At 35.7% G+C, this 24,106-nt stretch overlaps 1 long non-coding RNA gene across 2 annotated transcripts in view; it reads left to right on the top strand.

Annotated features, from left to right (window-relative positions):
- LOC116098281 overlaps window positions 1-24,106 on the top strand; it is a 93,814-nt gene that overhangs the window by 6,562 nt on the left and 63,146 nt on the right. The window contains exons 1-2 of one of the 2 annotated variants that reach the window (XR_004121779.1): window positions 99-197; window positions 6,577-6,629. This is a non-coding gene — a long non-coding RNA (uncharacterized LOC116098281). Of the gene's footprint in view, window positions 1-98; window positions 198-6,576; window positions 6,630-24,106 lie in introns of those variants that run through there. The other variant, XR_004121778.1, reaches the window with a different exon arrangement.

Here is a 24,106-nt window from a genome sequence, read left to right as displayed (position 1 = left end):
ATACTGTCCCCTCTACTTACTCCCTCTCCTCTCTCCCTATCAGTTCACCTGCTTCCTCTACCTCCCATTATCATCCTGTTCCCTTCTCAATGCAGAAACGAAGCATCCATACCCTGGTCTTCCTTCCTCCAAAGCTCCAAATGGTCTGTTGTTTGTATCCTGGGCATTGTGAGCTATGGACTAATATCAACTTATCAGTGAGTATATACTATCTGTGTTCTTTTGTGTCTGGGTTACCTCACTCAGGATGATATTTTCTAGTTCCATCCACTTGCCTAAGAATTTCACTAAGTCATTGCTTTTAATTTCTAAGTAGTACTCCATTGTGTAAATATACCACATTTTCTGTATCTATTCCTCTGTTGAAGGAAATCTGAGTTGTTTCCAAATTCTGACTACTATAAATAAGGCTGCTATGAACATAGTGGAGCCTGTGTCCTTGTTATATGTTGGAGCATCTTTTGGATATATGATCAGGAGTGGTATAGCTGAGTCCTTAGGTAATACTATGTCCAGTTTTCTGAGGTGTGCGGACAGCTTGCTTCTGCCTTCTGCAGAAGTCCCTCTTCCCCCTAAGATCTCTCCCACAGCAAACACAGTAAGTCTAGGCCTCTGAGGCCAGCCTCTGAACTTTCCATGAGAAGCATGGTAAGACTGGCTTCTGTGGCCCACCTCTGCATTGCCCCTCAGAAGCCCTGCTCCCCTTTCTTCCCCTTGCAGCAAATGTGGGGTGTTCATCACACCTCCCCAACTGCTCCGAGAGGACTCAAGGAGCCACAAGTGCCAACCCAAATAAGACAAATGACAAAAACTCCTCAGCTTTAGTGGCATGGAGGCCAGAACTCTCCTAGATAACCAGATGCAGCTGGATCCTATTCTCGAAGAAATTAGGGTCCCATACTTAAATTATAGAAAAGAGGTAATCAGAGGTCACAGATCTCATAGCCTCACAAAAGACACTCTTTAATCCCCCTCCCAGCTTCAGTTCTGTCCTACCATATGATATTCTGTCTGAGTTATGACATACCTAACCCACCTGCCCTTCCCTTCACCCTAAGCATTCAAACAATTTCTAATTACTCTATATGTAAGTATAAGTATTAAGCCTCCGAACTAGAGGTCACACTCCAATCTGGGACAAGGGGAGGCTTGAGACCTGAGTCTGACTCATTTCAATAAAAGACTTTTATGCATGCTTGCAGAGGACTCTGCACTTCCTGAGCTCTCCTGGGATTCTCTTAGAACCAGGACATAACAACTCCAGACTTCTCTCAAGAGTGGTTGTACTAGCTTGCAATCCCACCAACAATGTAGAAGTGTTTCTCTTTCTCCACATCCTCACCAGTATCTGCTGTCACTTGTGTTTTTGATCTTAGCCATTCTGACTGGTGTGAGGTGGAATCTCAGGGCTGTTTTGAATTGCATTTCCCTGATGACTAAGGATGCTGACCATTTCTTTAAGTGCTTCTCAGCCATGTGAGATTCCTCAGTTGAGAATTCTGTTTAGCTCTGTACCCCATTTTTTAATAGGATTATTTGGTTTTCTGTAGTCTAACTTCTTGAGTTCTTTGTATATTATGGATATTAGCCCTATATCAGATGTAGGGTTGGTAAAGATCTTTTCCCAATCTGTGGGTTGCCGTTATGTCCTATTGACAATGTCCTTTGCCTTACAGAGGCTTTTCAGTTTTATGAGTTCCCATTTGTCGATTTTGATCTTAGAGCATAAGCCACTGGTGTTCTGTTCAGGAACATTTCCCCTGTGCCCATGTGTTCAAGGCTCTCCCCCACTTTCTCTTCCATTAGTTTCAGTGTATCTGATTTTATGTGGAGGTTCTTGATTCACTTCTTGTGTAGCTTTGGCTGTTGTGGAACTTACTCTGTAGACCAGGTTGGCTTGGAACTCAGGGATCTGTCTCTGACTCCTAATTTCTGCAATTAAAGTCTTATGCCACTAACACCAGCCACCATTTATTTTCTTTTCATTTTGATTATCTGCTGAGAACCTTTGTCAACTGTGTTCCTTTTTCACACAGATTTTCCTTTACTATCCTGCTAATTTGGCAACTGTGGTCCCTCTATAGTATTACTGAAACTCATTTGTAATCCTCTAACTGGGAGTGCCTAGAAATACATCTTTGAATTTTTGAAGCCACTGGTCAGTACCACGAAAATCTTATGAGGCTTTTGAAGTCACTGATAAACTTCCTGTTCAGAATATTCAGTCAGTTTGAAGAATAATTTACAGTATGGTAATTATAAAAAGTATATGAGAAATAGAAATGATAACAAAAACTCAGAGTCATAGACAAAAGCAATATACCTAAAATATTATTATGTTTCAACAATATTTAAATTATTTAAAATTTTTATGTTGTCTAAGAATTCAAGTCACCAAATATATTATTTTTCAACTGAAAATAAATCTTTATAGTACAAAGAGTATGACATGCATTAAAAAAAAGTAAGCAAAGACACTGATTACAACAGATATTATTAATCAGATAATATATTATTCACCTTTTTAAAAATTAGGGACAAACCATTAGGCATCTAGGATAAATTTTAATTATTTTCATCAGTAATTGTTTCTATAGAAGACAAAGGAAAAGAGAGATTTCCAGAATCTGCTTAATAGTTAAGGAGGAACACACCAGCAAGTTTCTAAGTGCCTGATGGAGCCCCTCATGTATTTGATGGTCTTAGACAGCTGTTTGCAGCTATGAGCTTTGTCTATCCACTGAAAACTTGTCAGCACAGGAGAGACCTAATGGAGTCAAAGGCATAAGGGGAATTATTGCACAGAATGATTACACATCAGCTTAGCACAAAATTATATCTAATTTTCTCAAGTGCCATAGAGGCAATGAGTATGCCAGAGAGAGCAGATCGTGATGCTCTGAGAGCCTCTTCTACTGGCCAGCATTCCAAACAGAGGTGATCGTCTCACTAAGAAGCCATTGAAATTGTGAGTGGGAAATCAACTTTCACTTCCAGTTCTAATGCACTGAGAAGATCCTCTTTCAGAAATCAGTAATTTTAAATATTATCATTATTTTATTTGGGGGATGAGAAAAAATTACCTTTCTCCCCTCCTTTTTTTTTCTCTCACCAAACTCTCCCATATACCCCTCCCCACTCTCCTTCAAATTAATCATCACTTTTTAAATTAATGATATTTTTAAAGATAATACAAAAAGTTAAAGGCAAACTATGTTTTTCTTACTTTCCTGGGTAATTAGTAATTAAGAAAAAGATTCTGCTGCATCATACTGCCAGCTGTGTTACTCCTGTGAGTTCACAGGCTGCAAATAGTGCCACCAGTTTAAGAAAACATTATTCAAAAAGACAAGGGCAAGACATCGCTAAGCCAGAACACATTTATTTTTTAACCTTTTCCCTTTCCTCTGATATTTTGTGTAAAGGATGAAAGTAATAGGTATTTATTTGCTCTACTCTAAGGCCCTCATTACAAAATGACCGGACCTTGGAATGGCTATGTTTTGCTAGTCAACATGGTTAAATCTGGAATTAATTAAAACGCAAAAGTTTGGGCAGACTTATGGATGTGGGAAGACACACTTCTATTTACTGTCTTTGAGTTGGGAAGAAATATTTTTATCCAGATCTTTTTTTCTTGTTGTTGTTGTTTTGCTTTTTAAAAATGTCTTATCCAAACTAATATTTTTAATTTAATTTACGTCGTGATTTGTGTCTTCCCCTCCCTGTCACTTCCCTTCCCCCATCTTTCTGTCTTCCTTTTCTCCCAGAAAAATGGAGGCATCCCAGAAGTATCAGTCCACGATGATATATAAAGTTGTAGTAGGAGTAGAGCCATCTTTCTCCTATTGTGGCTAAGGCAAGACAGTCCGTAGGGAAAAGGAATCCCAATGCAAGCAACAGAGTCAACTATAGGCCCTGCTTCAGCTGTTAGGAGACCCACGTGAAGTCTGAGCTGGACAACTTTTACCTAGATCCAGATCTTTGTCTGTAAGAAGATCCACCTTTAATCTGTGCAACACCTTCTTCAGGCAGCGTATATAAAGGACATAGAAGAAGGAAGTTTTCTCTTCCTTTGCTTGTTCTTGCTCTCACAGGCAAATCCATTCCTTTGCTGACATTTGAGCCTATATCTCTAGGATTCTGCAGTTTACCAAAGACCAGCTAAGACATCTATCCTCACGCACTGAACACCTGCATTCTTGGACCTTCTGTTAGTAGACAGCCATTGTTGGACTAGCTGGCCTGTATGCTGTTCTAATAAATGCCTTTATAATATCCATTCTATAAGTTCTGTTTCTCTAGAGAACCCTGAGTAATTCAGGAACTTAGGGCTATATTTAAACGAACTTAGCTACCTTGTATAAGGAACTAGTGATAATGTATAATCCTAATTCAGTGTTAAAGAAAAACATATTAAAATATGAAGCAGTTAAAGCCATTCTTAATTATATAATAACTGGGCTCAGTAAAATGCAAAGTCAAAGTTAAGAAACTGAAGAAGATACACACACACACACACACACACACACATAACACTATTCAATTTTTTTTTTTTTTTTTTTTTTTTTTTTGGTATTTTTGAGACAGGGTATCTCTGTATACCCCTGGCTGTCCTGGAACTCACTTTGTAGAACAGGCTGGCCTCAAACTCAGAGATCCGCGTACCTCTGCCTCCCAAGTGCTGGGATTAAAGGCATGCACCACCACTGCCTGGCTATTCAATTCTTAATAAGAAGTACCTTCTGATAAAATTGCATAGCATGCAGTGCAGTGGTGGCACACACCTTTAATCCCAACACTTGGGAGGCAGAGACAGGAAGATTTCTGAGTTCAAGGCCAGTCTGGTCTACAGAGTGAGTTCCAGGACAGTCAGGGCTACACAGAAAAACCCTGACTCAAAAAACAAACAAAAACAAACAAACAAACAAAAAATTGCATATCACATGCATTGTAGTGGTGAGTAACATCATACTATCTTTTGTAAATTTTAACAAAAACCTGATGGTTCAGCAGATTAATGTAAATGTATGCATTGTTTTGGCCTTTGAGGATCTTGGAGGAATGCTGACGGTTTTGTTTTGGAGACTGGTTTTACCAGAACTCTCTAATGCTTGTCCTTGCCATTATCACTATCCTGATTATCACTGTCCCCATTATTATTATTATCCTCTAAGAACTAACTCTATAGAATACAATATGCAATGTACCTATGGTAATTTCTTCTTACCTGTCTATAGCTGGTCTAACCACACTGAAGTCTATATTCAATTCTATTGTGCATCACAGTAAAGTGTACAACTAAATAAATAACTAAAGGAATAGTAAAATGACTTACTTCTGAAATTTGCTGTTGCCAGGTCAATATTTCTTTTGGCTTTAATTCAGTATAGCTCATAAAGAAATACCCTGAGTACTCATTTCTGATTTCTTTGTATATAAAAGTACCCTATTATTATATATAGAAACCATTAAACTTTACTTTTGAACCACAATTTTGTAAAACTGTTGATGTCATTTTACTACAGATTGGATCTTGTTGCATTAACCTTTAGTGCACTGTGCATTCTTCCACTGTGAACTCTTGCTTATTATAGCTAGGATATTTCTTTTTCCTGTTATATTTCTTTGCCATTCCTCACCCTCCATTTTCTCTTTCTGCAACAACTCACAGAAGCATATTTAATGCTCAGAACATGTAATTCTTTTAGATGTTTAATACTATGTTAATGTTTATTTATATAATATGCAAGAAAATTCCTGAGTAATAGAATACAAAATTCTAAATTTAGTAAGATTCATTTAGTTTGAAAAGTTCATATTATATTGCATAATTATGATATTGTTTTTAGCTCTTGAAGATTCACCTGATCTTATTTAAGACTCTAAGGATATTGTTTACACATTTTCTAAAATATCCAACTTTCCAGAGCCTTGATCCAGCTGTTCATTTTTTTTCTTTTTACTTCATTTTGTTTTATTTGCATATTTGTTCATTTGTTTATATCTTATTTTGCAGATATTTCTCAAATGTCAATTTGGCTACTGTTTGTATTTTTCCATGGTTCACCCAGATGACATAAGCCAATCTCTTTTCTCTGAGGTGATTTAGCTTAATGGGAGATCCATGTGCCTACATTCTACTTTGAAGATAATCATTATGTAGGTTACCAACAAAGTCAGAAGGAAAAGACTCCAATCCCCAAGAATTGTCTTTTACAAGTCCATCATTTGGGAAGTAAAAGGTTTGACCATCTATCTGCCTCTATGGCTTGTGCTTTTCCCAGGATGTATGTGGGCATTTAAAGAATGCTTGGTTTTATAATACTGATAACAATTCTGAAACACATTTTTTTCAGTAATTATACTTCAGAGGTATTGGACCACTTGAATTTCTGTGGAGTAAGTCAACTTTTAGCTTATTACTCTTCCTATGGCATCACTAAGATAAATGCAATTACTTCTGCTTATCTATTGTCTCAAAATCTTCAGTGTGTTATGTGTGGTTTATAGATATTGCCTATTTTCAGATTTATCAAGACTAGAATTTGTATTTTGTTTCATATTCTCTTGCAGTATGAAAGAACTTAAACACATCTTCCTCTCCCAGAAAACTGCACTGTTAAACTGTAAGTAATTATAATAGTAAGTTCACAAATAAATAAATAAATAAATAACTGAAATTTGTAGTTTGCTAGTAATTATGGTACTCCACATACTTTGGTTAATTAAAACTAAATGTGATATAAAACTATTCTGTTTAGTTGGTAATGTTATTGTCAAACAAGGGCAATTTTTCTGTGTTTGGATTCCAAGAATTCAGGTAAAACCTGTGGTTTATGTTACAAGTCTATAATTCTATCACTAGAAAAACAGAAATTGGTGAAATAAGAGGATACCTGGGGCTCACTAGCTAGCCAGTTGTACAAAACTGATGAGCTTTAGACCCAGTGACATACCTTATAAAAGTAAAGTGGAGACCTGCAACCGTGGGTCAGCTCCCCACTCTCCAGCTCATAGCTCTGCCTACCTCCCAGGAGGCCTACCCCCACCTAGGAACCAGCTGAGACACCCATGCTTTAATCCACCACCTGCTGGGCACTCAACAAGCTCAGCAGCCAAGAGGTCTGACCCATCCTTTCTGAGTTCCATGTTCCAGTCTGCACTTCTACCTATAATGACAAATAAGGACTGCACACCTCAGCCTATAGCTCTGCCCTTCTTTTGGGATGCCTGCTACCATCTGTAGCAACTAGTCCCAAATCCCTGCTACTAACATGGGCTACAAAGCCAGCTAACATCAGAGGCAACCAGATGGCTAAAGGCAAAGGCTAGAACATAATCAATGAAAGCCAGTGCAATATGGCACTATCACAACCCAGCTGTCTTACTACAGCAAGCCTTGGATATCCTAACAGATATGAAGAGCAAGACTGTACCTTTATTTCTTCTCTTATGAAGATGATAGAGGTCATTAAAGAAGAATAAATAAATCCCTTAAAGAAATACATGAAAATATAATCTAATAAGTAGATGCATTTAAATAGGAAATAAATCAATCCCTAATGGAAACATAATAAAATACAATCAAAGAGCAAAAATAAATGAAGAAAACTGTCTAAGAATAGAAGCAATAAAGCAAACACAAAGGAAGGCATCCCTGGAGATGGAAAACCTAGGGAAGAGATCAGGCACTACAGACATAAGCATCCTCAAGAGAATACAAGAGATTTAAGATCAGCATCTCATGTTTAGAAGATACAATAGAAGAAATTGATATGCTCATCAAAGAAAACACCAAATCTAAAAAGCTTCTAACATAAAACATCCAGGAAATTTGAGAAACTGTGAAAAGAAAAAACCTAAGATTCTAGGAAGAGATTACCAGTTCAAAGGCCCAGAAAATATCTTCAACAAAATCATAGAAGATATCTTTCCTAACCTAAAGAAAGACATGACTATAAAAGTAAAAGAAGATTACAGTACATTGAATATATTGAACCAAAATTAAAAAAATCCTTGAGCTACATAACAACCAGAACACTAAATAAGCAGAAGAAAAAAATATTAAAACCTGCAAAGGAAAAAGGCAAAGTAATATATAAATGCAGACCTATCAGAATTACACCTGACTTCTCAACAGAGACTCTACAAGTCAGATGGTCCTGGACAGATGTCTTGCAGACCCTAAGAGATCAGTGATGTCTGCACAGACTTCACAAAACAAAATGTTCAATTACTATAAGCCAGGAGCTGTTGTGGATATCCCTGGGGCAAATAATATTTGCTGTTAATTCAATTCTCCTGTGAGGGATTGCAAACAAGGAATAAGTCAACATTCAGGTGATTTCCTGTAAACGTTCTTCCCACCTTAATTGATAAAATAAAGGCAAGAGCTGGTGAATAGGCAGAGAAGGAGGGGAAGGTGGATCTGAAGGTTGTGGGAGAGAAGGAGAAAGAGAGGACAATGGAGAAAGAGGCGGAAGGAAAGCAGAGTAGAAGCATGAAGCCTGGAGAAACTGCAAGTTATAAGGGATCTAATAGATGGGGAAGATGGTAGTGTAGAGGTTGATCTGCCCAATCTAAGCGCACAGCTTGTATTCATATTAAACGAGTTGTGTTTTCATTGCTGGCCATATTTGGGTTGGAGATTTACCGAAACAAGGAGCCATCTAGGAGAAGCTAGAAACTAGCAGCTGATCTGCCTGAAATGGTTTCACCATGGACTGTAAAATCATGATTAATGAGCCCTTCTACACAAGGGAGTAAATTTTAGTAAATTTTTATGTACTTAATATCTTTCTTTATTGTTATTATTAAATATAAGCAACTATCACTAGATACTACCCCACCCTTTTGCCGAGATTTCTGCAGAACAATGAAGATGCACTGCCTTGTAGTGATGCTATGTAGACAATTTTTCTTTTTCCTGTTATATTTCTTTGCCATTCCCCACCCTCCATTTTCTCTTTCTGCAACAACTCATAGAAGCACATTTAATGCTCAGAACACGTAATTCTTTTAGGTGTTTAATACTATTATTATATTAATGTTTATTGATATAATTTGCAAGGAAATTCCTGAGTAATAGTATACAAAATTCTAAATTTAGTAAGATTCATTTAGTTTGAAAAGTTCATATTATATTGCATAATTATGATATTGCTTTTAGCTCTTGAAGATTCACCGATCTTAAGATATTTAGATATTTTTGTAATTCTTAATGGTGATCTTATAAGAGATCCTAAAATTATACTAGAAATTATTAAGCCCTTTATAATGGGATAGCTATTAAAGTCCTCTCTCATATGGAAACTGAAATGAGAACTCTGCAAGTCTCCAGGTGGCACAAGTTAATTGCTTCTGAGATAGAGAGAAGGTATTTACAGCTTAAAATACATTCCAAAGGTTGTAAAACAACCGAAAGTCGTAAAAAGGAACTCATGATTTACTGCAGGTGCAAGGAAAGAAGAAAAATTTTGACTGGGTTTACCTATATAAAACTTCAATGATAATTTAGTTATGGTTTTTAACTTTCCATGAACCTGTAAGGCTGGTGAGATATAATGAATATCTAATCTTAATGAGAACATATATAAACATTATATATTATAAAATTCTTATTCAATTATGATTTGAATATATGTATAAACACATGGTGAAATTTTTACTATGTAATCATGTATTCTGAATGATGTATATGTGCTGAAGACAAGGAGAACAGAGAAAACAAAAACATACATCTCTAAAAACTATATTTTTGACAAAGAAGACAAAATTATACAGTGGGGTACAAGAAAGGACTTTCAACAAGTGGTACAGGCCTAACTAGAAGTCTGCATGTAGAAAACTGGAAAGATTCACATTTATCACTCTGCACAAAACTCATGTCCAAGTGGATTAAAGACCTCAACATAAAACCAAATACACTGAATCTATCAGAAGAGAAAGTGGGGAATAACCTTGACTACATTGATACAGAACAAAAAAACTTCCTGAACATGAACAGCTCAGGCACTAAAATCAACAATTAATAAATGGGACCTCATTGATACTGAAAAGCTTCAGTATGGCAAAGGGCAAAATGACAGCCCAAAAAGATTGGGAAAAGATCTTCACTAACCTTATATCCAACAGAGGGCTAATGTCAAAAATATATAAAGAACTTGAGAAGTTCGACCCCAACAAATCAAATAACCAGATTAAAAATTGGGTACAGTGCTAAACAGAGGATGCAGAATAGAGGAATTCTGAATGGCCAAAAATCACTTAAAGAAATGTTCTGTCCTTAGTCATCCTGGAAATGGAAATCACAGTGACCTTCAGATTCCATCCTACATCCATCAAAATGGCTAAGATAAAAAAACAAAACAACAACAACAACAAAAAACCCTCAAGCAACAACACATGTTGGCAAGGATTTGAAAAAAGAGCAAAACTCTTTCATTGCTAGTGGGAGTGAAACATGTACAACCACTCTGGAAATCAATCTGGAACTTTTTCCGAAAACTGGAAATAGTTCTACCTAAAGACCAATCTTTGCTACTCCTGGGCATATATCCCAAAGATGCTCTGTCATACTACAAGGATACATGCTTCACTATGTTCATAGCTACTTTATTTGTAATTGCCAGAACTAGAAACAACAGAGATGTCCCTCAACTGAAGAATACAGAAATTGTGGTTCATTTACACAATGGCATACTATTCAGCTATTTTTAAAAAATTACATCATGAATGAGCAAGCAAATGGATGGAACTAGAAAATATCATCCTGAGTGAGGTAAGCCAGACCCAAAAGGACATGTATGGTATGTACTTACTTGTAAATGGATATTAAATATAAAATACAAGATGCCTATAATACACTCCACACACCCAAATAAAAGTAAGCAAGTAGCAATGTCTAAGGAAAAATGCTTGAATTTCACTTAGAAGCAACTATAAATGATTCATAGGAGGCAAAGAGCAGAAGGGAAATTGTCAGGGTAGAAAATGGGGAGGGAAAAAGAGTGGGGTAAAGATTGGGTGTAAAGAGAGAGGAGAAAGACCCAGAGGGCCAGGAGAATAAGTAGAAATCTATGGTTACTGGAGGTGGGAGTATGGGAGGCATTCAAAAATATGCCAGAGACTTGAGATGAGGGAGGCTCCCAGGAGTCAATATGGGTGACCTTAGCTGAAGCATAGCAGCGGGGATTTGGAGCCTGAAGAGGCCACCTTCTGTAGCAAGGCAAGAAGCCCAGTGGAGGGATAAAAGCATCAATCCACCCACAAAGCTTTTGAACCAAAGTTTGTCCTGTCTAAAAGAAATGTATGGGCAAAGATTGAGCAGAGACTAGAGGAATGGCCAGCCAATAACTGGCCCAACATGAGACCCATTCATGTGAAAGCATCAACCTGTGACATTATTAATGTTACTCTGTTATGCTTACAGACAGTAACCAAATAAAACTGTCCTCTGAGAGGCTCCACCCAGCAGCTGACTAGAACAGATGCAGAGATGCACAGCCAAGCATTGGACGAAGTTCAGAGAATTTTATGAAAGAGTTAGGGGTAGGACTGAAGGCCTTGAAGAAGATAGGAATTCCTCCAGAAGACCAACAGTGTCAACTAATCTGGACCCTTGATGCTATCAAAACTGAGTCACCAATCAAAAAACATACATGTGCTGGGCCTAGGCCTCTATCATGTATGTAGTATGTAGACATCCCAGTCTTCGTGCGTGTCTCCCCAAAACAGGATCAAAAGCTATCCCTTATGGTGGTGCCTATCTGTGGAATCCACTCCCCAACTGGGCTGCTTTGTAGGAAAGCTTCAGGAGGAGAGGATGTGCCTAGGGTGGGTGATACCTGGTGGGGCAGGGACCCTCTCAGAGGAGAAGGGAAGGGGAGGGACTAGGGTTTTGTGTGAGGAGGATGGGGACAGTGATCAGGATATAAAGTGAATTAAAATTTTATATAAAAATTTAAAACTGGCTTACTGATTTAAAAAAAATATTAAAGCAGAGAAATTATTGAGGCTAACACTCAGCAATGTATATCTCATTTTAACTACTACCAAAAATGTGTACATGTGCTGACACAAACATATGTACACAGAGAAGAACACACACAAAAATTTATACCTTCCATCAAGAAACCACGTAGAAACACAGAAGCATAAATTTTCTTCTTCCTAGCTTTTGGGGGATGTTCAAATTAGCAAGTCAGTATGGTAAACTTCAGAAAAAAATTTTAAATAAGGGAAATTGATGGCAGAGTAAATGGTGTGCTTAAATTTAAATATAGCTAAGAGCTCAGCTATTAGTCTTAATTAAAGGATTCAGGATCCCAAAGAATTCTATCCGTCCAATTATTCAGAATGCAAATAGGGATGACACTACTTTTAACACCTTTGCAATGGATATGTGATTTTATCTGTAAATAAAATCTAAATCGCACATTCTAGAATTTTTCCTAGACAGATTTTGGCAATTGAGACCCTTGAATTCACAGACATGTCATTTTGCTAATGAGAGAATCTAATGTCATGGTTTCCAGTAACTGTGGAGGATTAGATATCTATGATGTTTCTGTAGAAAAAATATTATCATGAAAAACATGTTTTAAAATTGCAATTTAAACAATGCATGCAGAAAATATAACCTCCCTCCTACCAACATTAACATTATAGTTTGGGGTACTCTAATGTTTAGATGCATATGATACTACAATTCAAAGAAAAATAAAAAACTTGCATAATTATATAGAACTCAGATGAGATCTTTATGTGTTGGGTGATTTCTATTAATATCGTATGCTATAGATAGTATATCAATTATTTAATTTAGAGTTCATGAAATATCATTAAATAACTTCTTAATAATTTAAATTTAGCATTTTATATAATCTAAGACAAGAAACTATAACTCAATAACATGAACTAACTACTTTATAGTAAGCTACAAGCCACTATCTATACCATTGTGTATTTGAATACAAACATTTTGTTATTTTCATCAAAGGGAAATGATTGTGAAAGGAACAAATTTAAGGAGGTAATTTAGGGTTGATGGACCTAGTGAGAAAGCCTCCTTATCTGTTGATTAATAAATTGCCTTTTGATAAGGAGTTTTGTAAAACTGAACATTTATTTCACATAGTACTATTTTCAAAATTTCCCTGGCAAAAAATAAAAAGTCCTCATTAGTTCTGGGGTTTCTTTTAAATAAACATTTTCCCTCATTGGAAGGCTAGACTAAAACATGTTTATCTAAATGATCTCAATTATTTTCTTTTTTTGGATGATGACTATAGAAAACAGAATTCTGTAGTAGCACAATGACTATCCTTTACATTTCTCTTCAAATCAGTAGGTTTTAGCTTTATCCCAGACACAGACAAATAAATTTCTATATTTATGAGTATTGACAGATGATATGATCCTGACTAAAGAATAGAAGAAGTAAATGATAGTACTATGATTTTTTTTTTCTCTATAGAAATGCATGGAGAGCCAAGCACAAATAGTTAAAATGTTCTTATGCAAAAAGAGAAAAAGGTTTTCAGCATTTAAGAAAACAGTGAATTAATAAACTAAGGTCTGAATGATAGAGAAGTTATATTATTATTATTATTGTTATTATTATTATTATTACTATTATGTATTTTCTTTATTTACATTTCAAGCATTATCCCCTTTCCTGTTTTCCCCTAGGAAAACCCCCTACCCTAATCCCCTTCTCCTGCTTATATGAGGGTACACCTACATGCACCTACCCCCTCCTGCCTCCCTGCCCTTGCATTCCCCTATGCTGGGACATAGAGCCTTCCTGGCCTCTACTCCCACTGATGTCTGACAAGACCATCCTCTGCTACATATATGGGTGAAGCCATGGATCTCTCCATGTATACTCCTTGGTTGTTGGTTTAGACCCTGGGAGCTCTGGTTAGTTGATAACTATTGTTCTCCCTATGGGGTTGTAAATCCCTTCAGCTCCTTCAGTCCTTTCTTTAATTCCCCCCATTTGGGACCCCATGATCAGTTCAGTGGTTGGCTGTGAGCATCTACCTCTATATATGCCAGGCTCTGGCAAAGCCTCTCTGGAAACAGCTATATCAGGCTCCTGTCAGCATGTACTTCTTGGCATCCAAAATAGTGTCTACATTTGGTGACTGTATATGGGATTGATGCCTGGGTAAGGCAGTCTCTGAATGGCCTTTCCTTCACTCTCTGCTCCACTCTTTGTCTCAATATTTGCTCCTGTGAGTATTTTGTTACCCATCCTAAGAAAGACCAAAGGACCCACAATTTGGTCTTCCTTCTTGAGCTTCATGTGGTCTGTGAATTGTATCTTGGTATTCCAAGCTTCTGGGCTAATATCAACTTATCAATGAATGCAAATCATGTCCGTTCTTTTGTGATTGGGTTACCTCACTCAGGATGGTATTTTCTAGTTCCATCCATTTGCCTAAGAATTTCATGAATTCATTGTTTTTAATAGCTAAGTATACTCCATTGTGTACATGTACCACATTTTCTGTATCTATTCCTCTGTTGAAGGGCACCTGAGTTGTTTCCAGCTTCTGGTTATTAGAAATAAGGCTTCTATGAACATAGTGGAGCATGTGTTCTTGTTATATGTTGGAGTATCTTTTGGATATATGCCCAGGAGTGGTATATCTGTGTCCTTGGGTACTACTATGTCCAATTTTCTGAGGAACCGCCAGACTTATTTTCAGAGTGGTTGTACCAGCTTGCAATCTCACCAGCAATGGAGGAATGTTCCTCTTTCTCCACATCCTTGCCAGCATCTGCTGTCACCTGAGTTTTTGATTTTAGCCATTCTGACTGGTGTGAGGTGGAATCTCAGGATTGTTTTGATTTGCATTTCCCTGATGACTAAGGATGTTAAACATTTCTTTAAGTGCTTCTCAGCCATGTTTGATTCCTCAGTTGAGAATTCTATGTTTAGCTCTGTACCCCATTTATTAACAGGGTTGTTTAGTTCTCTGGAGTCAAACTTCTTTAGTTCTTTGTATAGTTTACATATTAACCCTCTATCAGATGTAGGATTGGTAAAGATCTTTTTCTAATCTATGGGTTGCCATTTTGTCCTATTGACAGTGTCCTTTGGCTTACAGAAACTTTGCAATTTTATGAGGCTTCATTTGTCAATTATTGATCTTAGAGCAGAATCCATTGGTGTTCTTTTCAGGAAATTTTCCTCTGTGCCCATCTATTCAAGGCTATTCACTACTTCCTCTTCTATTAGTTTCAGTGAAATTTGTATCAGCTTTAGTTCTCACTGTCTTGCTATCAGGCAATAATAGAATTTATGAACAAACTAAGATTAAATGTCAATGCTAGAGCAAGGCACAGGAGTTTTTTCCCTTTGGCCTTGATCTACCTAATCAACAGGTTCTTGGTCATGTTAGAGCTGTCAAGAACTGGTTCTATTTCCAGGACTGGCTCTTAAATAAACTTTTTAAAAAGTGTCAGTTACTCCCATAAAATTTATATCACTGTTTCACCAGTATTTTTTTAGGCAAGTATTTTTTTTTAATAGATCACATGGTTCCTATTTGTGTAATTTTCATGATTATGTTTCTTATCTGGCAGAATTCAGAATCCCTTCAAGGCACATGAATGATAAATAGTAGGAGTGAATCTTCTAGTTGGGTACCAGCTTAATTTCAATTCTATGACATTTTAGTATTGTAATTAGCAGTAGTACCTAACCATAGTTGTGTAGAACAATAAATTGTGTTGGCAATAGCCTATCATTCATAATCTTTTACATAAGTGTTGACAGCAATATTATTGATAATGAACAAAATAGGGAAAAATGTAATGTCTGTTGGGAAACAAATGGAAATACGTTGTATAGTAGTGATTGGAGTGTTGGTATCCCTCCTCTTTGTTATCTATTTACAAACATGGCAGAGAATATTTAGCATAATGTACCAGACTGTAAGTAAATCTAAAAACATTTATTCCTGGGGAAAGAATGCAGACATAAAGGGAATATATACAATTTTACCTATATGAAGTTTACAGAATAGGCAAACTTGTAAAGACATAAGTTGATACCTAGCAGACTGTGGATGATTGCAGGGCAATCCTGAGGATAAATTGAACTTTACTATGTAGAGTCTAGGAATGAAAAGACTGAAGAATACGTGCAAATAAAGATGGGTTTTCTTCCAGATTGGTGGTTACCTAATACCATGAATCCATCAAAATTTTTAATTGTATATTTTATATTGTGAATTACAGAATGTGTGTGATATAGTGCTATTAAAGGACATACAATGGGTAAAGATTGGTTTTCTGATAAGTGACTGTAAGCAAAACTGTTCCACTCTTAGTGCATGCATACAAACAATTTCTCTGAGGTTTTGAAACACAACACATAAATAAAGATAACACCTGACAGCATGACAGGATCCATTTCCTGAATAAATAACAAATCATGAATCTTGTTTATTGTTAGGAACTGCATTAGCCTGTATAATATCAACTGAATATTAAGACAACTAGCTATAAAAGGCAGTGGATCTAACTCTACATTAGATACCTTTCTATTAGGATTTTTGAACCATTGATGCTCCCAAGCAACCTTTTAGGTATCAAGGGGTGTACATGTGTCATTCTGATTGGGTCATTCTTAATTTCCATATACTGAGTTTCAAGGTAGCACCATGATGTACTTGTCAACATTATACATCAAGATTTTGCTAATGAGCAAATCAGGACATAAATAAGAACTGTTAATGACTTCACAAATATGCTACTTTTCCTTTGGAATGAAATGCAAATCAGACATTAAATAGACACTGCATAACTAGCAGAATCACTTGTCAGTCACAGCATTTGCTTTTAGTGCCTCATTCTTTGTTCCATAGGACTCTGGAAAGTATTCAATCATATTCTGGTGTGAGAAGGAAGGTTCAAAGTCTTGACAAATCCTAAGATCGGTTATCAAACAATGGGTTCCAGAACTAGTTACACAAATGATTTCCTTTATCTTTGGGAAGAAATCCTCCTGAGGTTTTTGTTTTCCCCATGTTTGAGAGTTTTAGCACTGAGCTTCTACAGTGGATGATCTGACTTCACACTTCTGTTTTGTCCCTCTTCCACATCATTTTCTTACTATCTTACTTAGGACCAGAATTTGCTAAACCTGCCTGACAAATTGCCCTTAAAAACCTCATCTCACAATCAGCTTCCAGTAAGTCAAAGTAAACCCTAAATTTTCAAAAAAACCTTTGTTGAGTTTCATAGTAGACTCAAGATGACTGATGACTGCTCTGTATTAGCTTTCCAAGACTTATTCACTCTCACATCACAGGGAAATATCAGAAGAGAACAGGATTTGAAAAGTATTCACTGAATTATTAGTATTTTGAAGAACAAAGCTCTAGATTCAGGACCTTGCCCAGTTCAAATTTTTGAATAGTATGGTTTCCTTATGGGAAAATTTTCATGTGTAACATCTTAATAGTTTAAATATACTGACTACATTTTTCTATATACAATTGACATTTACTCTTGATAGTTTAGTTCATGCAGAAAAAAAAAACCAAAGAAATTTATATGATAAACTTTTAAAAGAACAATGAAATTGACAAAACAAATTGAAATTCTGGAGCCATGCATTTCATGCTCATATCACAGAAATGCTGGGCCATTTGAACAGTTGAAAATATTGTTAGGATTCCACTCTGTTTCCTGACCTGAATTTATCCCTATTTGTTTTGCAGCCTTCTATATAACTCCTTTGGTAAAATTTTGTCAAAGTGTATGGCAAAACCCAGTAGACAACAAACAGATTTTTCTATCAGTTTAAAGATATTCTCCACTAGACACATTTAGAAAATAATTGTGACTTGTTTTAAACAGTTTGATAAAAAATATTGTATAAAATTTTATTGTATTGATTAGGAACAAGTTTATTAATAATAGTCATGGCATAAATAAAATAATTGAATATATGTGTATATAAATATATATGTGAAACAGAGGAGTGAATTCAGCTTGTCTACATTGTACTCAATTGTGTTTGTCTAGTGAAGTCGATATGATATTTGTATTGATTCCACACAGTTACATTTCTCCCACTGAGAAATTCATTTTATGCTGTTTCTTACAGTTTACATTTATTTGCTGAACTTTTATTAACATATTAATACTTGCTATTCACATGTGTGTGTTTTTACAAAGATTCTTTGTCTTTTGTAAATGGTGAGGTTTTCCCCATTTATTCCAATGGTTTTAATTTTCTTCCTTAATAAAGGAATTCTGATATATTCCATTGGTAGAGTGTTTTCATAACATACATGAGGCCTAGTGTTCAATCCACAGTGAAATACATACATGTACATGCACGCACACACACACACACACACACACACACACACACTCACACATATCACGCAGGCAGTGCCCATTTAGAACAAAACCTTCCTAAATTCATTTAGCACATGGGTATGGATAAAACAGATGCAGTGATACACTATTTTAGTTGTCAGGATTCTACATTTGCATTTTCCTTTAAAAGATTATACTTTATGGTATTCTCTTTATTAGGTGGTCATAAACTATGTTGTAGAGAAATTTTGCATATATAATGTAAATATTTTACTATATTTTGAGTATGCAGATCTTGAGATCTTATCCCTCCTATTATTTGCTCATAGACTTATTTAGTTTATTTATTTTTAGATGGAGTCTCATGTTTCTCTGACTGGCTTTAACTTTTTGTATAGTACAGTCATGGAATTTAAAATCACCTGCATTCACCATCCAAGTTCTGGGGCCAGAAGCCAGAGTTTCTTACATGTTATACAGTCACTGTGTCAACTTCAGATACATCTTCAGCCCCAAACCTCCTACTTCTTTTCATAGATCAAGTTTTGTTTGGAATTTTCACTGTATGCTAGTTCTGCCCATATAATTCCCTTCCTCCAGAGAAACAAGAGCATCCCAATTTGCATGTTATGACATCCAAATATGCCTTGGGCCTGATACCTTAAGTTCATGTTGTTTTCATTTCCTCTGTTTTTAAAATTTTCCTATTCACTCTCCTTTCTCCCTTCTTTCCTCCTCCCCTTCTTTTCAACTGGACAACAACAGTATAAATTTTCTCTAGTTATATTTTTCTACATTTTCATGAATTTCTGTAGCTGTTTCCTTATGATTAAATCCTTCCCTCATGCAGAGTAGTGAAAAGCATAGAAGCCGCACAAGAAAAGTCCATGACTCACCAAGATAAGCAAACATACTAGTTTTGTAAGGCCCATTCTCAAGTTGCACAGGCCATTAAGAAAGTCTCTGACACTGAGAGTCTTTAGAGGACTGGTTGCCAAGCAAGTTGGACAGGAAACTCCAGCATGAAGCTTTCCATCATTTGTCACCCACATTGTGGTGACATTGTTAGTTCTGCCTTAACCACCCATGTTCCCATTAGTGATTGCTTTTCCATGCTCTGTAGGTGGCTCAGAATAATCTGGTTAGTTTACAGTGGTGGACAGGGATTAAAATTTTTCCTTCTATGTGATGTGAATAGAAATGGAGTCTTCATTAAAATAATGCTACAGCATTTTTAGTAGGTTGTTAGCTTTTGTTAGAGGCAGAATAGAGATAGAGTCATTCTTTATCAATTCAGTTGACTACCATGGAAAAGATTTCCATATTTATATAGCACAATGGAAGTATAGGTTTATATTTTGTAAATCAATTTATGCTATATTATTTACATTTCTTAATAACTATATTCCATAGAATATTGCCTGTTATGTTTTCCTGGAATAAGTGGAGATAATTACTAATCATGTCCCTGTATATTTACTTAATGTTTATTTTATAATTATTTATAATTTACATATTTAGATTCTACATACTAAGAAATCTGCAATCTCATGCAACAGCACATAGCTCTTTTCATTTATTTATGTGATATCTTTTTTTGTCTACAATGATGGACTAAGTAATCAAATAGTTTTCATCTTAATAGGCACTTTCTTAAAATTACATATGAAAGGGAAATAATTCCCCTAAGCCTCAAACACAATTATATTATAGGACCAATTTTGATTGACTTGAAGAAGTTCAACAATTTACTGCATAAAGTAGGCCAAGCGGTAACTGTAGCTTTATGCTTGTAGCAAATGCATCTGACACTAGGACAAGTTAACATTTCAGGGAACTCTATGTGCTCCACTGTACTTGACCATTGTCCTTCAATTTCTAGTTAATAAATATCTATGGCCTTATTTAAACATCTGGATGATAGGAATCTATGACTAGGTGATGGTGGCTAATGACACATACTTGCATAAATCATGAACCTAACATAGATCCTACTATGTTGGATTACAGGTTTGACATCTGTCTTTTCCCCTATTCTATTACTTTGAAGGCAATGTGCTCTCTGTTTTACTTCCATGTCTCTATTTCTTAGTCTCTTGTGACAGTAAAATGTCAAAACTAGGCACTGCATGCCAATATGGATGACTTAGAGGTACACATTTAAAACTATTCTGATAGTTTTATGAAAGTCTTTTTATGGAAGTCGCAGACTCTTGCTGCTATGTGGTAGTTCCTCCTCCTCCTCTGCCTCCATCTCCTCCTCATATCCTCCTCCACCTCCCCCTCCTCCTCCTCCTTGTCCTCCTGCTCTTCCTCCTCCTCCATCTTCTCCTTATATCCTCCTCTACCTCTATCTCCTTCTTCTCTTCCTCTTCCTCCTTTTTCTTCATATTTATTCTAAAAAAGTAAAATAACATATTTCTCTGTCACCTGGAAGTTGGAATTTCAAGGCATGTCATGTTATAAGTTTGACTAAAACAGACAACATTAAACTAAACTCAAAGTAATGTCTATTTTCATATATTCTCACATGTGCTTGTATGAGTGTGGAACTGATAGCTAGTGAATACCTTACGAGTCCCTACATGGTATTTATGACCTAGTTGTTACTGTTTTCAAGGTTAGCTATATGATGTGACTATCTTCTTCTATATTACCCTTGTTTCTGGGGTCCCAATATGTTTTACTTGAACTGAGGAAGGGTAAGAGTTTCTAGGGAACAGCTAAAAATCAAGCTGGAATACAGAACTTGTCTTTTAGAGTTTCTTGTTACATTTTATTATTTTTATCTGTTTTTCTAGATTCTATTTTAGCACATTTTAAAGAACTTCTGTTTCTCAACTAAATAAAATATTTTTAAAGGATAGTCAGAAATCATGATTTTATGTTTTTCTCTTTGAGTATAATTATTTTAGAAATTTTATATAGTCATAGTGTTTATTCATCTTAACCACATACTGTATATTAGCACCTCCAAAGAACAAATTTGTATATGTAATAGAAAACTAGCAACAAATCTAATTCTTTATAGGCATAATGAAAAATTTTTAGCTAAGATATTTTTTAAGCTCAGTTTTTTCCTAACTAAACTCACTTCTCTGTGGGCATACTCTATAAACAAACTAATGCATGGTCATCTCTATAGGCCTTTAAAAAAACCTCAGAGTTAAAACAGTCTGTAGTCTATTTTACATTACTTCATACTCTGCAAGTTCTAAGCAGACAATTTTCTAGTCTATTTATTTAAAGACCACTCTTGGCAATGGCTAAAAGTAATAGTATATAGTAAACTATAAATTAGAACTCAGATAGAAAATATAACTTCTCTGGATAGAATTTTCCTGGGATATTAATTCTTGCTGCAGCTTCTATGTAATTGGATTGTAAATAGGCACATATAATAAAAAATTTCTATTCCTTCCAATTTTAGTAATATTTTAAACAGCATTTTCAGGACCTTAGTTAATTCATTTTGCTAAATAAACTCTTAAGATATTGCAAGTTAAAAATGAGCCTGTGAAGCTGCATTAAAACAGAGAGAACAAAATATTTTATTTTGTTTATATACTCCTGAGAATCAACATGCTTCTTGTGTAATTTTGTTTATAGCTAAAATTAACACCTGACCACTTCATAATTATTTAATGCTATGTTAATAATCACTTGAATCTCATTAGTGATCTCGTATTTTTAAAAGATTACTTTCGTTTAAATCACAGTTGTTTATTTTTACTTTTTCATTATTTAAATCCATCTCTAAATTTAAATTTATTTGATCACAGTTGTCCCCTCCCCCAAATCTTTTCAGATCCTTTTCCCCTCCCTACCCATGCAACTTTAATTTCATTCTCAAAAAACAAAAGTCCAATAAAATTAAATCTAGAAAACCAAATAAATCTTTCAATCTGACACAGAATATTTAATTTAATATAGTTATTAAAGAGTTTCTGATAGTATTTCAGCTGCTTCTTCCACTGAAACACATGTAAAATTATAGCCAAATTCACGGTTTTAAGGGAATTAGTTTACTCCTTTGGTGTGGTGGTTTATAATGTGTTCCTCTGATTACTTCAATTTATTTGGGTCCCAGTGCTGCATCGTCGTTTTATAAAAGTCGCAGATGCTTGCGGATATGTGGTAGTTCCTCCTCCTCCTCCGCCTCCATCTCCTCCTCATATCCTTATCCTTGTCCTCCTCCTCCTCATTCTCGACCTCCTCCTTGTCCTCTTCATCTTTGTCCTTGTCCTGGTCCTTGTCCTCGTCCTCGTCCTCCTCGTCCTCCTCTTCCTCCTCCTCCTCCTCATTCTCGACCTCCTCCTTGTCCTCTTCATCTTTGTCCTTGTCCTCGTCCTCATCCTCGTCGTCGTCCTCCTCCTCCTCCTCCTCCTCATCCTCCTTTTTCTTCTTCATATTTATTCTAAACAAGTAAACTAAAATATTTCTCAATCACCAGAAAGTTGGAATTTTTAACTCTTATATCTAGAAATATAATGCAAGTGCTGTCATTTTAAAATCAAAACGATCAAACAAATTAGCTTTCTTCAGTTATGAAATCTCATGAATTCTCTGTTTGGTATGACACATCTGCTAGGGAAGCTATACTCTATGGACTCAATCGTTATGTCCCTATACTTTGTCATTAAAGTCATTTCTACCTCACAGTGTGAAAAATAGATTAGCATGTCATAATTATTGGAATATCAAATAACTAATTTTATTGTATTTATTCATTGAGTTTGTGATTTTTTTCAAATACTGAAGTAAGCCAGGGATTAATTGGTCAAGAATTTTATTCTGGGTGTAGAAAACAGCTCATTGTTCAAGAGTTTCTTTGCTCCTGCAGAAGACCTACGTTTGATTCACAGCACCCATATTAAGCAGCTCACAACTGGTTATGACTGGAGTTATGGGACATCCAATGCCTTCTGCATTTCACAGGTCCCAGCACTCACATGAGCTCATACCCACAAAAAGACATAGACATAAACACAAAATCAAAGATGAAATAAATGCGATTTTAAGGTTCATTTCATAAAGTATCAATTGTTAGAGTGTAGCAGGTGCATTACCAAGGACTCTTCACTCATATGATCAACATATACCTTAAAAAAACAGAACAATGGGCTGAAAAAAGTATATATATCTGAATCCTCGAGTTTATTTCCATTGCATAATATTATGAGCTGTTGCTTTATTTTGAGAAGTTTTTACTGGGCCTGACATTTATTAGGGGTCAGGATTTTTTGATTGTTTGTTTGGAAAAAATGGTCTAAACAAATAATATACAACCAAACTCATTAGACAAATTCATTATTGTGCTGAATGTAGAAGTTTGCAATGCAGAAATCGTTGTTCTAAGGATGGAGAAGGGTTATGTAGATGCTTAAATAAAATAAATCTTTAAGTTCTTTAAAGTGCTTTCCATTTGTCATTCAAACCCTGATCTCATTGTGTATTGTCTACACCACACTCCTATCTACACACTCTAGAGGTCTTTAGACCTGGAACTCACACCTTCTGGGTGACATGGAAATAATTCTGCTCACTTCAGTGTTCATATACAATCAAACAGGATGGGCTACTTACAGAACAAGAATGTGAAAAGGCTCCATTTAGAAATTAATACCTGAAAGCCTGTGCTGTCCTCATTCTCGTTATTTTCGGCTCCAAGCTATGTGAGAAGTTGTTAGTGATCCTGAAAGAAGAGGTGGAAGGTGAATTTCTTGATCACGGTATTTATAATGCCTCAAGCGAC

The sequence above is a fragment of the Mastomys coucha genome, unplaced genomic scaffold (assembly GCF_008632895.1).
Source record: "Mastomys coucha isolate ucsf_1 unplaced genomic scaffold, UCSF_Mcou_1 pScaffold20, whole genome shotgun sequence".
Lineage (NCBI taxonomy): Eukaryota > Metazoa > Chordata > Mammalia > Rodentia > Muridae > Mastomys > Mastomys coucha.
The sequence above is the reverse complement of the archived record's forward strand: the minus strand, read 5'-3'. Positions and strand labels throughout refer to the sequence as shown.